The 18127-nt window shown below is 35.6% G+C and overlaps 1 protein-coding gene across 1 annotated transcript in view; it reads left to right on the forward strand.

Annotated features, from left to right (window-relative positions):
• LOC135732597 (transmembrane protein 132C) overlaps positions 1-18127 on the forward strand; it is a 283165-nt gene that overhangs the window by 183743 nt on the left and 81295 nt on the right. The gene's annotated exons all lie outside the window — the stretch shown is intronic.

An 18127-nucleotide genomic window follows, 5' to 3' on the forward strand; every position in this document is an offset into this window, starting at 1 on the left:
CATCACTCGTATTACTTACCAAACACAATGAAACACATATAGCAGCATTGTGAAGCAGTGTGACTTTCTTATAAGGCATTTAGCTTGTCGCTGTTGCCCCCTAGTGTTACTCGTAATATATAAAAAAGTTAAGTATAAAGTAGATGGCCACCAGTAATAAAATATTAAACCATTAAATCTATATTATTCACACATTATACACCACTCATTAAAATATAAAAATTTTACTAGTTATTATTAACGATAATCATTACCTACAGCAGAGTTCATAAAATATCACTGTTGACTATATTAATGAAATGTCCGAAAATGTAAGAAGAAACGGTAATTTCATCGATTTACCAGCAGGTGCCATTGAAATGAATGGGCTTCAGTGCTGCGTTTGGAACTATGCGTCACTACCGGTCACTACATGAAACGCTGTTACTTCCGCATTCCATTCTTACAACGGACGTCTATGTGAGTGTCGTAACTCTATTATTATACGACTCTGGGTTGTCCTACTAAGAGTCTCACTTACTGTAAACTACAAACAACCATTTAGGACACTAACTAAATGTTTATTTACTTTAGTTTACATGTACCAAGTGAGTCAAACAATAATGGGCACTAATTGATACTCCCACACACACAGATACTTCAGCATGCCAATTTATTTAGTTTACTTGTGTTTAAACATGTTTTGTATGCTTGTGAGCATTTCATTTTCAAATTATTTAACACTTTATTTCCACAATTTTGAAACTAGGTTGTTTCTAATGTCTTCTCCTTATACGCAATACGCTTAGCTTCGTATGAGGTGCAGAAAAATGTGTGTCTGTTGATTTTTCAAAATGCTCAATAGCAGTGAATTCGCCTAAAAACCCAAAGCGTTCAGCAAATAGATATTAGTGCCCTGCGGTCTATTTGGAAGCAGATGAATAGGATTGTGGTTGGAGTAATGTGCTCTCTACAATCATGGTTTGGCATGGACTGCTCATGGCAGGCTGAGGATCAGGTCAATTTTTTCCCCATTCTTTTATATTAAATGCGCTGGCCTCAGAGTAACTCCAGGTTTAATCGATACCCATTTACCCAGCGAGAGGGTTTTGTGTTCTCACAGAGGAATATGAGCCAACCTTGTCCCTTTAGGGGCATTATGGGAAATTGAATGTTTTCGTGTTCCCCTCTTGCTTAATATACATCAGCATAAATTTTGCCCCCCACCCACCAATACAAACACACATAACTTTGTATGATATTGTGCACTACATAATAAAGTAAAAGCATACGCTGTTCACAACACAATACATTTTTGGGTAATCTCTTTTTTAGTGAAAGTACATCTACCATATAGCCAAAATGGTTCTTCTTCCTATACACTTTTGGCTAAATACACTTAAAATGCATTTGATTGGCTGTCCCACTTGAGATGCATTAATACTTTTCTCTGATGTCACACTTGTATCATGTCCCAACATCAAATGCTCCTCCAGTCCCCAAATGCTCAAAAAGATCAAGCCTTTAGTCCACTATTCATTCCCAGAAGCATCTGCAGAAATGTGTGCTTTTAACCCAAGCCAAACTTTACCATCCTTGCTGACCCCAATTAAACTGTGTTTCAGTTTGTGCTTAAATGCAACGGGCCCAATCAACTGATTTCAAGATATACAGCTGTCAGCCGTCCTTAACCTGATTCCACCTCTCTATTCTGTTCCCTAGATGCTTGGGTGTGGTTTACGTACAGGTGAATTGAGTAAGTGGCTTCTATGTGGATGGCTAGGAATTCTAAGTCTTTATAAGAGATTAAAAATGGGTTTTTATTTGCTACATGTCTGTCTAAACACAGCACTTACACTAAAAGCACCCGGATAGACTAATCCAATTCTTGTGGACCATTTGTCCTCGAAGAGGCCTGGGGGTTTTTTCTCCTAGGGGGTTTTTCACCCCGGGGAGGCAGCCTTTTTGGGCTTTACCTAGCTTCCTCTTCTATACGTTGCTTTAGTAATACGTGCAATTATAATATTGAGTCATAGCCGCAGCAAATTTAACTGCTCATGCTATCATGTATTCTGTTGTGCTATCTGTCGTTTTCTGTGCTTTTCACTGCTTCTATTTATGTAAAGCTGCTTTGAAACAATTGACTTTTGTGAAAAGCGCTATATAAATAAAATTGAATTGAATTGAATTGAATTGAATAAGATGCTCATGCATCTTTTTTGGGACTTTTATTCCCCCATGTCACATTTTTTGCCACTATTTGTTCATTTTCTTTTCAGATTCACTGGACCCCACTGAAATAAAAAATTATGATGATTTTTTTTATATCTCTGTGTTTCTCCAGGAGAGTGAGATTATATAGAAAGTAAATGGAGACTTTTGATTTCTGATTTTTATAATGTTTCTCCTCTCCAGTTTTAGGAGATCTCTACAATACACTGTCAGAAAAATACGTACCCCTGTTACTAGAGAAGTACCCTTTAAATGATTCCCTGACAGCCTTTTTTAAAAAGTTTGCATTTTTTGTGATTTTCAGAAAAGTTTCACAAAATGCCTTCCAGGAAAATTTTCTTTTAAAAATATATAAACATACAAATATATCAAATGAAAGAACAGACCCTCTGCTTTCAGACAAACAATAAACAAACAAACAAATCAGGAAAAACAGTTTAATCCTATCAGTATTTTTTTCTGTTTATAAACTCTTAAATATGCATATTTTTCTAAAAAAAAATACAAATTCTTTAGCAAAAAGCTGAAATAATTGCATTTTGTGAAGGAATATAGTTAGAGATCAGATTTAGAACGATTATCAAAACATACACGGAGTGTAAAATTATTAATTAATTTTATGCTTCAGTTTTTTTATAATTTGTTTAAGTGGGCTATGTAGTGGATAATCACGGTATTACAGATAACCATAAAAACTCATCAGAAACACGTTTTTTATGCAAATGTTTTTCTCTTAATTGACAAGATAACTCATCAATGGCAGGGAAAGAGTTAAAAAGGTCCTAATATGTATACACTTGGTACCGATATGTACCTCTATGGCAGCAATGTACCTCTGAGATACCGATAGGTATCTCTGAGATACTAATATGAACTCTTTAGATCCAAAGCTGTACTTTTTGAAAGAGTACCACCCCAGTGACAATTCCGGGTTTTATAAGTTGTGTATGAGCGCCACCTGGTGGACAATAGCGGTGCAGCAGAAAGCCGGAAATACCAGATTGTAAAAAAAGATGGACGATACCCGTTCACTCTCTTCCATTCGTGAAGCCGCCAGTGTCCCGATACCGCGCTGACATCTTGGGTCTTGAGTCTGCGCAATAGCAATTTCGGGACCAGTCCTGCGCAGTAGTGAGCAGGAAGTAAAGTCACGCAATCAGGGCCCGCCCTTGCAGAATGTGCATATCACACCTGTCAATCATGACGTCACACCACCGTTTTTATATCATTAAATAACTAACTAAAACAAACTTATTTTAAAAACAAACACTTGATTTTACACCAGCGTGATAAAAACTACAGTAAATGAAACCAGCTTCAGAAAAAAGATAAATGAAGTGTAATTAAATTGTTTAGTTGGTCTGAAGTCCCATTGAATAACATGGGGGAGGCGGGGGTTTATTACCTATACTAGGACCAGTCACTGGGGGGTGATCGAGACGTTTTGGCTTCACTTTTCAGGGCTTGTGCGGCATGCTTGGAAAATACTCATCATTGGTAGTTAAGCGTTTTCTCTTGATTGACGAGATAACCCTTTCGCCGCCATTGACAAATTAACGTAAGACCAATATTTTTGAACAAAGTCACCCATAACCAAATTATACAAGCTACTTTATCTACATGAATTTTACTTTTCTATGTGTTTACTGTATACTACCAATTGTCTGTGTTTTAAGGAATTATTAAAGAGACTATTTTTGAATTAAACAATAGTAAGATCACTATAAAGCTCCCTGAGCTTTAAAAGAGCCATCTCTATGCAATATTTTCTTCTGGCCTAACATACATACACCCACATAAGCATTAAACTCAGCACTGACCAGAGACACAGTCTAAAGTATGAGAAGTGTCGGTTTTGGCAGGTTTGTGTGCTGTGGGTACAGAGTGGTCAGAATGCCTGTGTGTGATGGAGCAGGACAGGCATGAGATGGCCAGTCATTAGAGGGTTGAGTGTGTATATCTTGTGGGTTGGTGTGTGTGTGTAGTCGATGACAGGCGACCAGATACCTGGCCTAATTCAGTCACTTTGATAGGAGCACTTGCATGCATTACTCCTTAAATATCCAGCCTGATTTTTCCAGAGCTGCATCCTTACTGACCCTCGGCCCCTCCCCACATATTTTCCGACCTTTCGGAGTGGCTGCTGGAAAGATCAAACATCTGAATTCCTAGGGGACTCGAGAGCCAAAGATGGAATTTTCAGACATGTTTAAATATAACTTATTAACCAACATTGTCTTGGTTGGAGTGTGCATCTGTAACTAAATCAAGTTTGTTGGCTTGTGTTTTTAGACAGCATCTGAACAAACATGAAACATTTTAAGTGACTGATTAGGAACACTACGTAGGCAGCATCTCTGTACACCACACAAACAGCACTGCTCACATGAAGCTGACTCGACTCACAACCGATTTTAGATCGATTTTAATGTAAGCATCTTACTACTGTATGTTGATATGGATTCAGGCTTGGTTAGCAAAGGACATCAACCCCAAAGCACACTTCTACTTACCTGATCAATTGCAGTTAGTGCGATTATTTAAATTAAAAGCTGAGGTGAAAGAAAATGTGTTTTCTGCCAAGCCATAGGTCACTTAGCATTTTAGTACCCAAAGATCTTGTTTTTTTAGCAGTATTAAAATGCACATCGATAAAATGTAATGTAATGGAAAAAACGTTGATTAAGTGCATAATGGTTATGCATATGAAGAGTTTGGTTCCAAAATGCGATAAACAGCATTAAAAAAAACAGTTACTGCCAACATCTGTATTGTATTTGGTCGGTATTAAAAAGTAAATTATTCAAGTAAATTATTCCTTTTTTCTAAAATGCAATAAATGCCAGTCCAAAAAATCAGCTCAACCAATCACAGCACACCATTCCACTCATTCTAAACAACAATGGTGGTACTTTGAATTCACACAGAATCCTAGTTTTCCTCATCTACTTTGTACTTCATGATCAACAAACAAACAAAAACAAAATAATACTATTGATGGCATTGATAAACCTGTGGTGTTGTTCTGTGGCGGGGAATAAACGTAAGCCATCAAAATCTAATCATTTACGTGAGAGGCCCTATGGCAAAGGAAAAATGTTGGCTGTTGCTTGTACTCACACGACGGCATCAAGCTTCTGTCATGCTAACACGTTGACCCCAGGGGATCTTATGAAAAACTTTCCATTATTTTACTCTAAGTCAACGAAAATCGAACAGGACCAAAACATTTGATAGCTGATCGCTGTCAAAAAAGTTCAGCAACAAGTCGACGTCCCAAGGATAACAGCAGCAATGACAGTGTTCTTAATATCATTTTCATCAGTTTATACCACTAGTCAACTAAATGAATATAACATGGCAAACATAAATGCACATTTATATATTGATTTAATAGATTTATAGCATTTTGAGAAAAAAAAACATGGATTTTTTTGCAGAAAAAATTGTCATTTTTTATAATAAATCTTTGAAAATCAAATTAAGTTATTATAACCTAAAGATGCTATGTGAAAGTTTGTAACAGAAAACAGTGGCTTTCATCTTGTACCTTTCTTGGTATATAAAACAAATTTTTACCCAAATTAGTCAAAATGGATTTATTGCATTTTGGAACCAAACTCATTATATATATTTATGACATTTCCCAAATAAAGGTGCCATATATTGTATGTTATTGGAGTTATTGCAATGTGATTTTTCCTGCACTTCATTATGTTTCATTATGTGCAGTAGACATTAGAGACTGTTTATTTTTTAAATCTCCCATGTTTCTATTTTTTATGTTTACATGCAACCAAAATTTCAGTAATAGTGTTTCTAATAAGCTTTCTTTCAGATACATTATTTAATATTTAAAATGTATCCTGCTTTATAACAGCATGGTTGCTGGAGTTAGAAATGTGTGGTATTTTTACCATCCACATGAGAACAGCAGTCCCAGTGGAAGGGTCTGTTTGAAGGTCCAAATCAGGTTTGGATTGGCTTTCTGTCTCACATTGCAACCCATGACATCCTTTCTGACACAAGCCTCCAACATTTGAAGGAAGAGATAAATATATATAGCTATATAAAGCTTTGAAATGGCAAAACTCTCAGATTTTTTAAAAACAGGTTGAATCTTTATATGTAGATTTGCATGAAACCAAACCAATTTTTTTTTTTTAAATGTATTGTTTGTTTCTTTTTATGATCTAGTTTTTGAAGCCATAAGTACCATTATGCAGTAATGCGCCTGCCTTATTGTGTGTATATAAACTTGTACTTGAGTATGTTACTCCACAAATGTTATGCTTATGTTTTTTTTTTGCAGTGCAACTTCATTTTTTTTAGCGAGTGTAATTGATATTCCAGAATATATGATGTTACAAAAGTTATTTAGTAATAGGGTTATATAGAATATGGTCTCATGCTGTCACTGGGACAAGCATGGTCCTTGCATGTAAGTACAGATATGTATACATTACCTTTTAGGTACTAATATATGCTCTTTAGGGGCAGAGGTGTGCTTTTTAAAAGGCTGCTGCATGCCCCAGTGACAGCTCAGGATTTAAAGTATATCGTAACCATTGGGTTTACCGATTTTTGTAACTTAAAAAAAAACATGTTTTAAAGTGAATCTCTTGTATTGTAGTGCATTCTAGTGGATTGTTGGATGTCTCTGTTTCTTAAAGCCCCACTGTGTACTTTATTGAGTTAATTCTTAGCAAAAACCCATGTTTTCTTTCAAAAGTATGTGCTCATTCATGTGTAATTACTTCCACCCCACTTATCAAAGTATTCTCGTAAGTGTAGAATCTGCTATTTAAAATGCATACCGTCGAAGCGCTCTCTGGCTGAATCCATGTTGTGCCTCCATCTTTGAAATACATTCGCCGATGAGGGACATTCCTGAAATTCAAGCTCCGCCTTTCGCGCTTTCACTCTACACTCACGCTGGCCTATAGCTGAAGCCTCCGAAGGGTTGCATGTGTAGGCGGTATACGTCATCAAGACAGTCTTATTTCAGAATATTAACAATTATAAAGCTGACAATTATTCTTAGTTAATTGTAAATTGATGTAATATGCTTATGACTTGCGAATGTAATGCTCAGTTGATTTAAATAAACCAGGCTTGATGACGGATCCAGCCTGTGACCTGCGTAGCTGAATCCTTCGGCAGCGACAGCTGCAAACCGTGATGAACCTGCGATCTAATGCTTTGATTTGAAAGCCTGTTGAAGACATATTCTCGAGGACATTAAAACAAATCACCAAGGAAGCGAAACTGGGATTTTAAACGACAACGTGACAGGAAAAACATCAAGACCAAAGTCACTATTGGAGTTAGTTTTCCAAGATGGGGCTCAAGGGACACTGAAGTTGCACTTTATATCTTCTCTATTATGCATAACACTTGTTAGTGTAAACATGCATGTGGTTTAATGTGTTCGAACAGCCACACGAAGTCTCTCCGCCCATTTATGTAATCTGAGGTACTGAGATAAATGTTTTTCATCTTTTCTGACCTCTAGCACAAACACACGGTGACAGCCCTATTTTTAGCCTTTCATTGATAAAAGCGTCTGATCTGCGCGTCTTTCGTTTCATTTTACAAGCGTGTGAAAGTTGCACGATCTTTTTTCACCAATATGAGAGAAAGCTCTTACATATACACGGACATGTAACGTTTACTTAAAACATGAGCATTGTACTCTGACGACATGTCTGACATAATACTCTGATAAAAGCGTCTGATCTGCGCGTCTTTCGTTTCATTTTACAAGCGTGTGAAAGTTGCGCGATCTTTTTTCACCAATATGAGAGAAAGCTCTTACATATACACGGACATGTAACGTTTACTTAAAACATAAGCATTGTACTCTGACATAATATTAGTTCGCGTCCATTTAAACCCGTCATGGTTGCTTTTTGTATGTGATTTGTATGTGTGAAGCGGACATATCATGACAATCAGACTTTTTCCATGTTAAACATAAGTCTGTGTGCTTTGATGGATCACAGGCAAAAGACATTGCAAATTGTTTTTTTCATTGCTTTTGCTTTGTAGCTACTGGATGCCATGTTAACCTTGGCATGACACGGCCGGGCCACCATACGCGTTAAAACGCGTTCCGAATGGGGGGGGGGGGCTAGAAAGTAATATTCAGTTGCTTGTCATATAGACTTTCACCGCTAGATGGGAGTAGATCCTACACAGTGGAGCTTTAAATATGACTCATTTGATTATTTTCTTAGTATGGACACTCATCTCGGTTTTATAAATTCATTCTGCAGTATTCTGCAAATATTCCCTTAAAAGAAAATGCTATAAAAGTCCCCAGATTTCATCTGGTCCCAGCCAGTGGTTATCAGCATTGCGAAACTAATGAGAACGATAAATCAATTCTTTGCATTGATTTAATCCTTCCGGACTGTACGTGCCAGCGTCATAATCAATCCACAGAAGGAATTCCAAAAAGAAACTAAATGAAAGATAAAGCAAACTTTCCCTCACGTACAAGTTCACCTTGTACCATGAGCCATTCTTCTGTAACCGCTCTCGTAAAATATGTGAGGGGAGAGCTGTAGCTCCTCCTCCCAGAAAATCTATATATTATTATAAAGAAAGATAGAAAGAGGGAGAGAGGGATCGCGTTGGGTCGAAGATGTATTTTCTGATGTTCTGTTAAAGCAAGAGCTGTCGGGGTGTGGAGAGTACTGCAGATTGGACACTACCTTCACACAGGAGATAAGTTTGCATCCCTCTTTTATAGTCTGCCTTCACAAGTCACAGCTTGACTCCATCTTGTGCCAAAAATGCATTTTCCTCTTACTTGAAAGCCTGTGTCTATTACTCTTTCTTTGAGCAGAAATGAGGATTCAGTCAGGGTTATCAGAGTACATCAAAACCAATATCACACTTCTACTTACATGATCAATTGCAGTTTGTGTGTTTATTTAAATTTAAAGTTGAGGTAAAAGAAAGTTACGGCCAAGCCATAATGTAAGTCACTTTGAGTTTTAGTAGAGCAGAACCGGGGCGAAAGTAACGCGGGACGAAAGTAACAAAGCAATTTTCTCCGATCCCTGATAACATTTGCATTTCAATCTATGACAGCATCAATCTACAGGTTTTTTAATGCTCTAACACATCCTGAAGCTTGACTTCTTAGAGTTTTTTTCAAAATAAAAGTAAATTGGGTTTAAATGTCAGAAATTCCTGTCGGGATGAAAGTAACCCTTGTTACTTTTGTCCTGTTGCTAATACTGTTGCTTTATGCTAAAAATGTATATTATTCTAATTTGATTTAATTTAATTTTATAGTGTTTAAACTTTTTAAATTTTTTATTTTAACAATTCAAGTTTGTACTGTGAGGTTGCTTTTGAAACATTTGATAAAAGTGAAATTTTAAATAAAAATCTATTTTCATAATTTTTTGCAAAAATAAATGACAAAATATGTTTGCAGTTAAATATAAACAAGGTCGCAGTCATATTTATTTACTAAAAACAAATGTAACACAAAAATCTTGTTTTGTGTTACTTTTGAGTTCACAGCAAAATATATTTCTGTCTAAAACATTTTTTTTTTTTTTTGAATTAGGTTTTTCTGAAAAATTGTAATTTTGCCTCTTCTCTCCCCTAGCTAAAGATCTTACTATTTGATCTGTTTTGGAAGATATTTAACATAAAAGCATTTCTTTGTTTAATAAAGGTGTTTTTTAGAAAACACAAAACAAAATTCAGAATCAGAATTCATCATAATGAATATTATTGTCACAATTATTACTCTACATTCATGATGCCAAACAGTTGCACACATATATGCAAATTAAGTCGAAGAAAACACAAGAACAAATTGCAAATAAGATGAATTATGATAAAATGAATTATGTAATTAGGTCATCAAAAAGTTAAGTAATAGCAGTATTGTGCTGCTAATAGAGATTTTAACATTGTTTGGCATTTATCTCTCTACTTTTCTCATTCTCTTTTTATTACTTTGAACTTGTAAAGCCGACTCATCCTAAATGTCATATCTAGTGAAAAATAAACCCACATTTCTTTGCATTTATGTGTGTCTGGTTAAGTGAGACTTTGTGTATTTGTGTGCAAGACTCACCTGTGACTTTTATTTACTGCACTGTAAAAAAAAAACGCAGCATGAAGTTTAAACACTTAATTATGTCAATAATTAAGTCAATTCAACCTTTACTTTTTAAAGTTTTGACTTGTTGACATAACTTAAAAAAAACAAGTTGAAATTGTTTAACTTAATTTGTTAAGTAAAAGTAACATAAAATATGCTTATATGATATGCTTTACCTTTTAGATCCACTTTGCCATTCATTTTGTCTCAGGCACTCCTCAGGACAGCCCCAATGTATGAGTGGGTGCGTGTGCATGTTTTCTGTGCTGTCTCTAAGGGGACTTGAAAGATTAGAGGCTTTACCATAAGAACTTTCACTTTAGGAGACCTTGATACTGTCGGTCACAGTTGCCGTTGCTTGAATGTTTAAAGAAACATTGTTAAGCTCTATTGACAGGTTGTGTGTCACATTGTCGATACATTTTTTTTCTTGTACCTCATGTTGTAAAAACAAAATGTGAACATGTACAGCATACACTTGTAATAGAAGACCGTGGGGCAAGTGTAATGTAGGACACCACAGTTTGTGGTGATCATTTTCACTAATCATTATGTTTTCCCTTAAATTAAGAACTTATTAAAATTGTCTATAATTTAGTTTTTAAAGTTGTCTTATTGATGGGAAAACGTGGATGAAATTTGTGGTTAATTTTGCACAGACAGGTTGGTGAGTGATTTTATCTCACCATGCAGTCTCATGCTAACATTTGTTTAAATAGAACTTAGCACAGAGATAAATGTTACACTTTATGACATTTTGTGTGATCACTCATTGATGTGAATACATGAATGTAGACACATTTTCCACAGCATGTCACAGATGTTATTAGGTTGTATGTGGCCCATTCTTTTAAAGCAAAAAGATTTGACAGTTTCATTGTACAAAGCATAATTGCAAAAGCAAGACTAATGGTACAGTAAAGAACAATAACTTTAAGATTTGGGCTATTTGGATAAAATGTGGACCACAACCTATGAGCCTGGTCTGAATTAATCTCAGTATAAGCTCCTGGCTGAAGCTCTAAAAAGCCTTCTTGCCCATGGACAATGTTGACATTGTTGTTTTAATCATTTAGGAATTTTTTATATTTTTTATTTACAAACCTATAAAAGCTCTGTTTTTTTCCAAACAAAACTTTTTTCCATACTAAGAGTTAGACATTGACTCTAGTTACAGATTTTTTATTTTAAGGTTTTAAATCAATGCCTCAATATACAATTTGTTTTTGACAATCTCTGAATGGGCATTGGTGTTTTTCGACCCTGCCTGTGCTTTGGTTTAGCTTGTTTGTTTGTTTGCTTGCTTGTCAGATGTTTGTTTGTCTTTGTTGTGATGCTCTTGTTTTATGCGGTGGTGTGTAAACAAGTATGGCACCCATTTGATATCACAGAGTGACAGAGTGCATACGTGCGGGCGCGTGTGTGTGTAAAGTGAGATGGTAAGGTGTTTTCTGTGAAGTAAGTCATTTTGAAAGTCATCGGTCACCCATCACATCACAATGATAAATGCAGATGAGAATGAACATAAAATAGAGAAGGAAATACACTAGTCTGGCCCAAATCATGGGAGATGGGAACTAGCACAAAGGTCCAGAGTGGTTAAGAGCAGTTCAGAGAGGACAGCGTGATCCTCACTGCATTTACATTTATGCAATTGGCAGACGCTTTTATCCAAAGCGACTTACAGTACAGTGCATTACAGATACAAATTTTTTATCAGTATGTGTGGTCCCTGGGTTCGAAGCCATTGTCTTTTGCATTATTAATGCAATGCTCTACCACTGAGCTATAATTTATTTGTTTATTGTTTGAATTATGATATGATTATATGATAATAGACAAGGCATTATGATGGATATATCTATTTTTATATTTGTGTGTCTGAAGGGACTGCATAACAAAAAAAAACACTAAATAAATTCTGAGGAAGGCACCATTTGTTTTTTTTCTTTCAGATGGATATTTTATTATCTAATACAATAAAAATTCATACATTTTAAATGTGACTGAATTGGCCAAATACCCTTTGGGACCCCCTGTTTATTAAACATTATTATTTGGACAACCCTGGTGTCACAGACATTTCATGCTTATAATTGCTTACATAAGAGATTCTTTTATAACTTAGAAAGCAACTCCAAAACTAATTTCTAGTGTAAAAGGTCATTGTGAAATCTGTGAGTAAATGACTGTACCGGATCGGATGTGACACGCTGAAGCGCACATCTGGACAGAACAGAGCTGCTGATCTATGGAGGGATTTTAGTCTCATTAATTATTCATGCATAAGACATGATGCACACATGCGTAGCCAGTTTCACATACAACCTAATTCACGTGCACAAAGTATATATATATTAATTCACAAAGAACTATCCAAAAGCATAAAATAAAATTATACTCTCATAAAATATGTTTAACAAACCCTAAATACAATTCACAGATGTAAAACTGTGTATAAAAATGTTAGGTTTATCATGGAATGTGAATGTGTGAATTGCCTGCCTTGGATTTGTGTGTGTATTTAAGGTCTCCTATGTAGGTGGTCGTACTCTTGCCAGTCAGATTCAAGATTATCATTTAACCAATCCTAACCCACAAAGAGTGCATGACTCAAGGAGGATTCCTGGCTCAATTAGAATGGAAATTAAACCCAATACCTGTTTCTCATATTCTCACTGCGCAGTATGGATCCGTCATGCACCCGTTATGCTCTCACACATATATCTTTGTCACTTTTTTCACCCCTGATGAGTTTGCATCCCTGTGACTGACATGTCATATCGAAGGCAACCAGGAAGGTGTTGGAGAGAGGAGGGTGCAGTGCATCGTGGGATGTTTTTGCTGACAAGGCAGGTCAACATGACAGTGTGTGTGTGTGTGTGTGTTAGAAGAGAGAAAATGACAGTGAACCTGTGACAGGTCCGTTTCTTCTTCATGCTCGACCGCCTTTGATCCGACCCGGCCTGTCGCACCGCGCCGCTGATTGTTTGATGCCTGCCGAATGCTTTACTCACCTGAGTGTGTGCATTTCTAAAATCTGTGTTTACCCTTCAAGAAGAAAGAAAGAACTGTACTGGGTTCGCTTTTCCTTAAAGGCACGTAATACTACACCTGTCAAACTTTTGTAACAAATTTCCACCCTCTAGTGTCTATATACGTGCACCCGAACGTGCATTTGTGTATGTTATTAAAGAAACGATCCAGACCAAACCTTGGCTGAGTTTCAGAGCCATTAGCTGGAAGTGGGCGACACACATAGAGGAAGAGGACATCTGATTTAAAGCTCTCACCGATACAGGACGCTTTTACAGTAGACCTTTCTGTACTAAAGAGAGCTCAGTGCTGACATACTGGCCTTGGTGAGTTTCCAAAGCCTCAGGCAATTTCACCGTAATACACTTTTGCAGCCATGCATGCTGGACATCAGCACACCATTTAAACACTTTGCTGGACAAAGTGGTACTTTTCTTTAAATGGCTGTACATCACTGACTTGCTAACACTGTTTGCTGTTTCTAAGTTCTTTTTGTATCTGTTGGTGCCGTTGTGTAGCAGTTAGCGCAGGTGCTCCTGATCAACATCTTTTTTTGGTGCTGGAGCAACATGGATGTCAAATGTAGTCCTTAATCATTAAGGATGTAGCACCCGCTTTCTTGACCTGATTTATGCAAAGATGTGTAAAAAAAGAAATATGACTGAGATATAAAAAGAAAAATTGACTTTTACATATCCTATAACAGAAAGTCATACAAAAGCATGTTCAATTCATGTTTGTTTCAAATTCGTGCACACACAGTGGGTACAATGTGTGACATATAGTAACTCAAACACAAAATAGAAATATTGTGCATTTTTTTGCTAGACATGATAGATCTTGAATTGTGGTTGATGGATAAACAGCATTACTTATTCTCAAATAGATTGAACGCATGTACTTGTCTGCCCCATGAATTATACAGACAGCGAAAAAACCAACACAACATCTCACGTAAAATATATTGTAGGGCACAAAAGTGCTTGTATTACTGTCAAAAAATAAGTTGTAAGAGTACTGTAAAAAAAACGTTGCTGCCTTAAAAATTTTTTTTAAATCAACTCAGTTTTACGAGTCATGTCAACAAAAATTAGTTGTCACAACTTATAAAATATAGTTGAGAAAAGTCAACTTAAAATTATTAGTTATAACAACTCACCTGTAGTTATAACAACTCATCTCTAGTCAAGATAAATAATAGTAAGTTGAAATGACTTGTAAATCTGAGTTGATTCAACAAAAAATTTTAAGGCAGCAAAGTTTTTTTTTACAGTCTACAATTTATAGCAATCTACTGTATATTATAACATTAATTATGTGTTATCCTTATTTTTCAGTTTTAGATCTCTATATTTAACTTCCAATCCTAGCCTAAAAACAATCTAAGAAAATTTTGATTGACACATCTTGTTCCAACCTCAACCCTACAGTCTGATTGATGGGAATGTTATTTCAGGACCAACAAAGATGTTTTCAAAAAGTGCTCATCTGAGTGACACAGGTTTGAATCCAGCCAGTTTTTTGCTAGAATTCTCTGTGCAGTGATCTTTGGTCAATTTGAAACGATTGTTAAAGTCGCCATGAAATGGAAGTAGCGATTGCCTAATTTTCCACGTGGTGATGTATATTTGATTCAAGATTATGAGGGGCACATTATTTTTTTTTTTAAATAATGAAGCTCACAATATACCACAATATTCCAAAACAAATTACAGTTTTTCATTTAATTTTCATGGCGACTTTAAAAAAACAATAAGCTCTTCAGAAATATGTGCTTTGATGTTCCTTTAAGTGCCTCAATTTGCTGGAATTTGTTGATTTATTAAAGGGGGGTCAATGGTATTTCAAGCATTCTGACTTATTAACACAGTTATAGAGTTTTTTCCTCATGCTAAACGTAGGAAAAGTGTCAAAAGGGCAGTTGGGCATGTTACATAGTATTTCTGTGCCGAATGCACTTCGCCAGGATTCGTACAAGTTTCGAAAAGTGTTTTTTTCGATTATAGGGGTTTTCTATACGTATCACTTCTTTATATGGGCACTTCCCCCTGAAAACCCCGCCCACCCGTCAATCAGCGGGAGACGCTAGAACTTGCAAACATCTTATCACGCGACACAGCTTTGTTTAATTTCAAAACTCAACAATGGCACGAATGAAGAAGTGTGTTTTTGGATGTAAGGAGCAGGCACGTGCACATATAGACATCAAAGGGGGCTTGAGCACCTGCCCTTTTTATTCCTGGAGAGAAAGTGCCCTTTTTTTCTGGGTGCCTTTTAAAAAAAATTATAATAATATGATCTTTATTCATATAACAACTGATGTCTGTCTGTTTCTTGTGTTTTTTACTTGTTGCTTATTTAATTTAACATGAATTTATTCAGGAATCATTTAAATGAGATTTAAACTCTTATATAAAGAAAATAACGCTATTTGTGGCACACAAACGGTTAACAGATGAGTCCCGCCTCCAAAATTCACATCGCTAATATGATTGGCTTTACCTTTCCTTAGTCCTGCCTCTCTAACTTACTTCGCTTTATGATTGGTTTCTCTACACTCGTGCTGCATCATTCGGGCTTCAAGCGCCAAAGCTCAGCCCGACCTAGACGCGATCATGTGCATGATTTTGCAGGCAGGCTACCGGTAAGTGTGTGAGGAAGAAAGCATTCTTATATTAACAGATTTATGCACAAAATATGGGACACGTTGTTACACATATTTATTCAGGGACATTGTTTTCCATGGCAATCCCATATTAACCTGAAGAGTTGCAAACGTGTAAGTGTAGTTTATGTAGTTTAAACAGACTGCTCATAAAATAATAAAGCACAAACAATAAAATAATTGCTAACTACAGTAGTAAGCTTTTTTTTTGCGTTTTTTGTAATGGCTGTTAAATAAGTATAATGTGTTATATAGTGGAGTGCTGGAGTAGATTGGGAAGAAATCTGATGGTTCAGTATTTTACTTGCCCAGTCTGAATTTTCACTGACATCACAAAAAAGTACAATATAAAATACAAATAAAATAGGCCTAATCTATATTTGTTGTTTCTGACATGTGTAACCCTAATAAATATGAAATAAGATTAAAGGTGCCATAGGATGTGTTGTCATAATATGTTAAATTGTTCTTTGACAATTACATAGAAGGTATGTTGCTTTATTAAGTGCAAAAATTATCCAGAAACGTTTTTACATGTCTATTTACAACCCTAGAATTTGTCATTTGAATGAAATGGTCTATTTTTGCCCTATTTGAAAGGGTCATGAATAATAATGTTGAGCTCTGCTCTGAGACTCATGCCAGAAGCTCACATTAGTAAACAGACCTTATATTTTGAGCCCTTATCAGACAAAAATACATTTTGAGTAACAACTAACAACTAATCAGCTAAACGCTAGCATATGATATAGCATTTATTGGCATGTAGTGCTAACTCAGCAGTCACAACTTTGTTTTTAGCATTTTAACAAATTTGTAATTAATGTGTAATTTAAAGATTTCAAAACATGCACATTGTGTAATGGCTTCCTTTGGTGCTCTATAAACCTAGACTACTAAGGAGACCATGGTGTCTGTGTGAACTGATTATTTTGTAGACATCTTTTGAAAATTAAACAATTGCGTGAGTTTGAGGAAGAAAAAATTAATTAACTTTTTAAATATTTTTTTAAAAAAGGAAGTCAGAATTGCGTTAATATATATATATATACCCTTTGTTTAAAAAAAGAAAAAATATACATAATTATGAGAAGTGCCCTTTATTTCACTTGAGCCCCTGCCCCTCAAAATGTCTGTGCACGTCCCTGGTAAGGAGAAGAAAGCCAGCCTTATGGAAACAATGGATATAGTTTATTATCCAGGGTAGCAGCAGAGTTTTGCGTGTGTGTTTGATGCGCTGGATTTTCCCAAAACGGGTCACGAGTTGCATGCGGTAAAGAAGACTTCTATCTTATGTTGGAAATAGGCGTGTGCATATTATATAAATGACACGAACATGTAGTGAATCATAAGTTAAACAGTGTTGTATAGTGTTGCATGACTCGCTCCTCCCGCGGTAGTAACTCCTTCTTCTTCATTTTTCATACGTTATCGGAAAGATTCGGTTAAGCTAATATTTATTTTATAAATCGGATTAAACTAAAGACTCTTCGGAGATATAAAGGATGTCATACTACTCTATACGTACTCCAGATTAACATCAGAAATGCAGAAACAGCATGTGTTACGTGAGCTTTAAAGGTTTAACTGGAGTGTTAGTCTTGCACACTGTAAACATTTAGCTGGCTTACAATCTTCAGTACAGTTAAATTGGCTTTACACTTCATTTTAGCTTACAGTTTAAATGTTTTTAAATTGCTCTTTAAAAAGCAAGTTAAAGTGATAGTTCACCCAAAAATGAACATTCTGTCATCATTTTCTCATCCTCATGTACATCTAAATCTGTGTGAATTTCTTTTCTGATGAACACAAAAGAAGATATTTTTAACATTTATCGAAATATTTTCTTCATCATTTATCACAATACTTCAATAATATTTGTTTTCCTACTATGGAAGTCAATGGTTACAACCAGCTGTGTGCTTACCCTCATATATCAAAATATCTTATTTTGTGTTCATCAGAAAAAAATAAATTCATACAGGTTTAAAACAACTTGATGGCGAGAAAATGATGAAAGAATGAAACTATCCCTTTATAGCTATTTCAAAGTATTTATATATAATTTTTAGAAGTTTTTT

The sequence above is a fragment of the Paramisgurnus dabryanus genome, chromosome 5 (genome assembly GCF_030506205.2).
Source record: "Paramisgurnus dabryanus chromosome 5, PD_genome_1.1, whole genome shotgun sequence".
Taxonomy (NCBI): Eukaryota; Metazoa; Chordata; class Actinopteri; order Cypriniformes; family Cobitidae; genus Paramisgurnus; species Paramisgurnus dabryanus.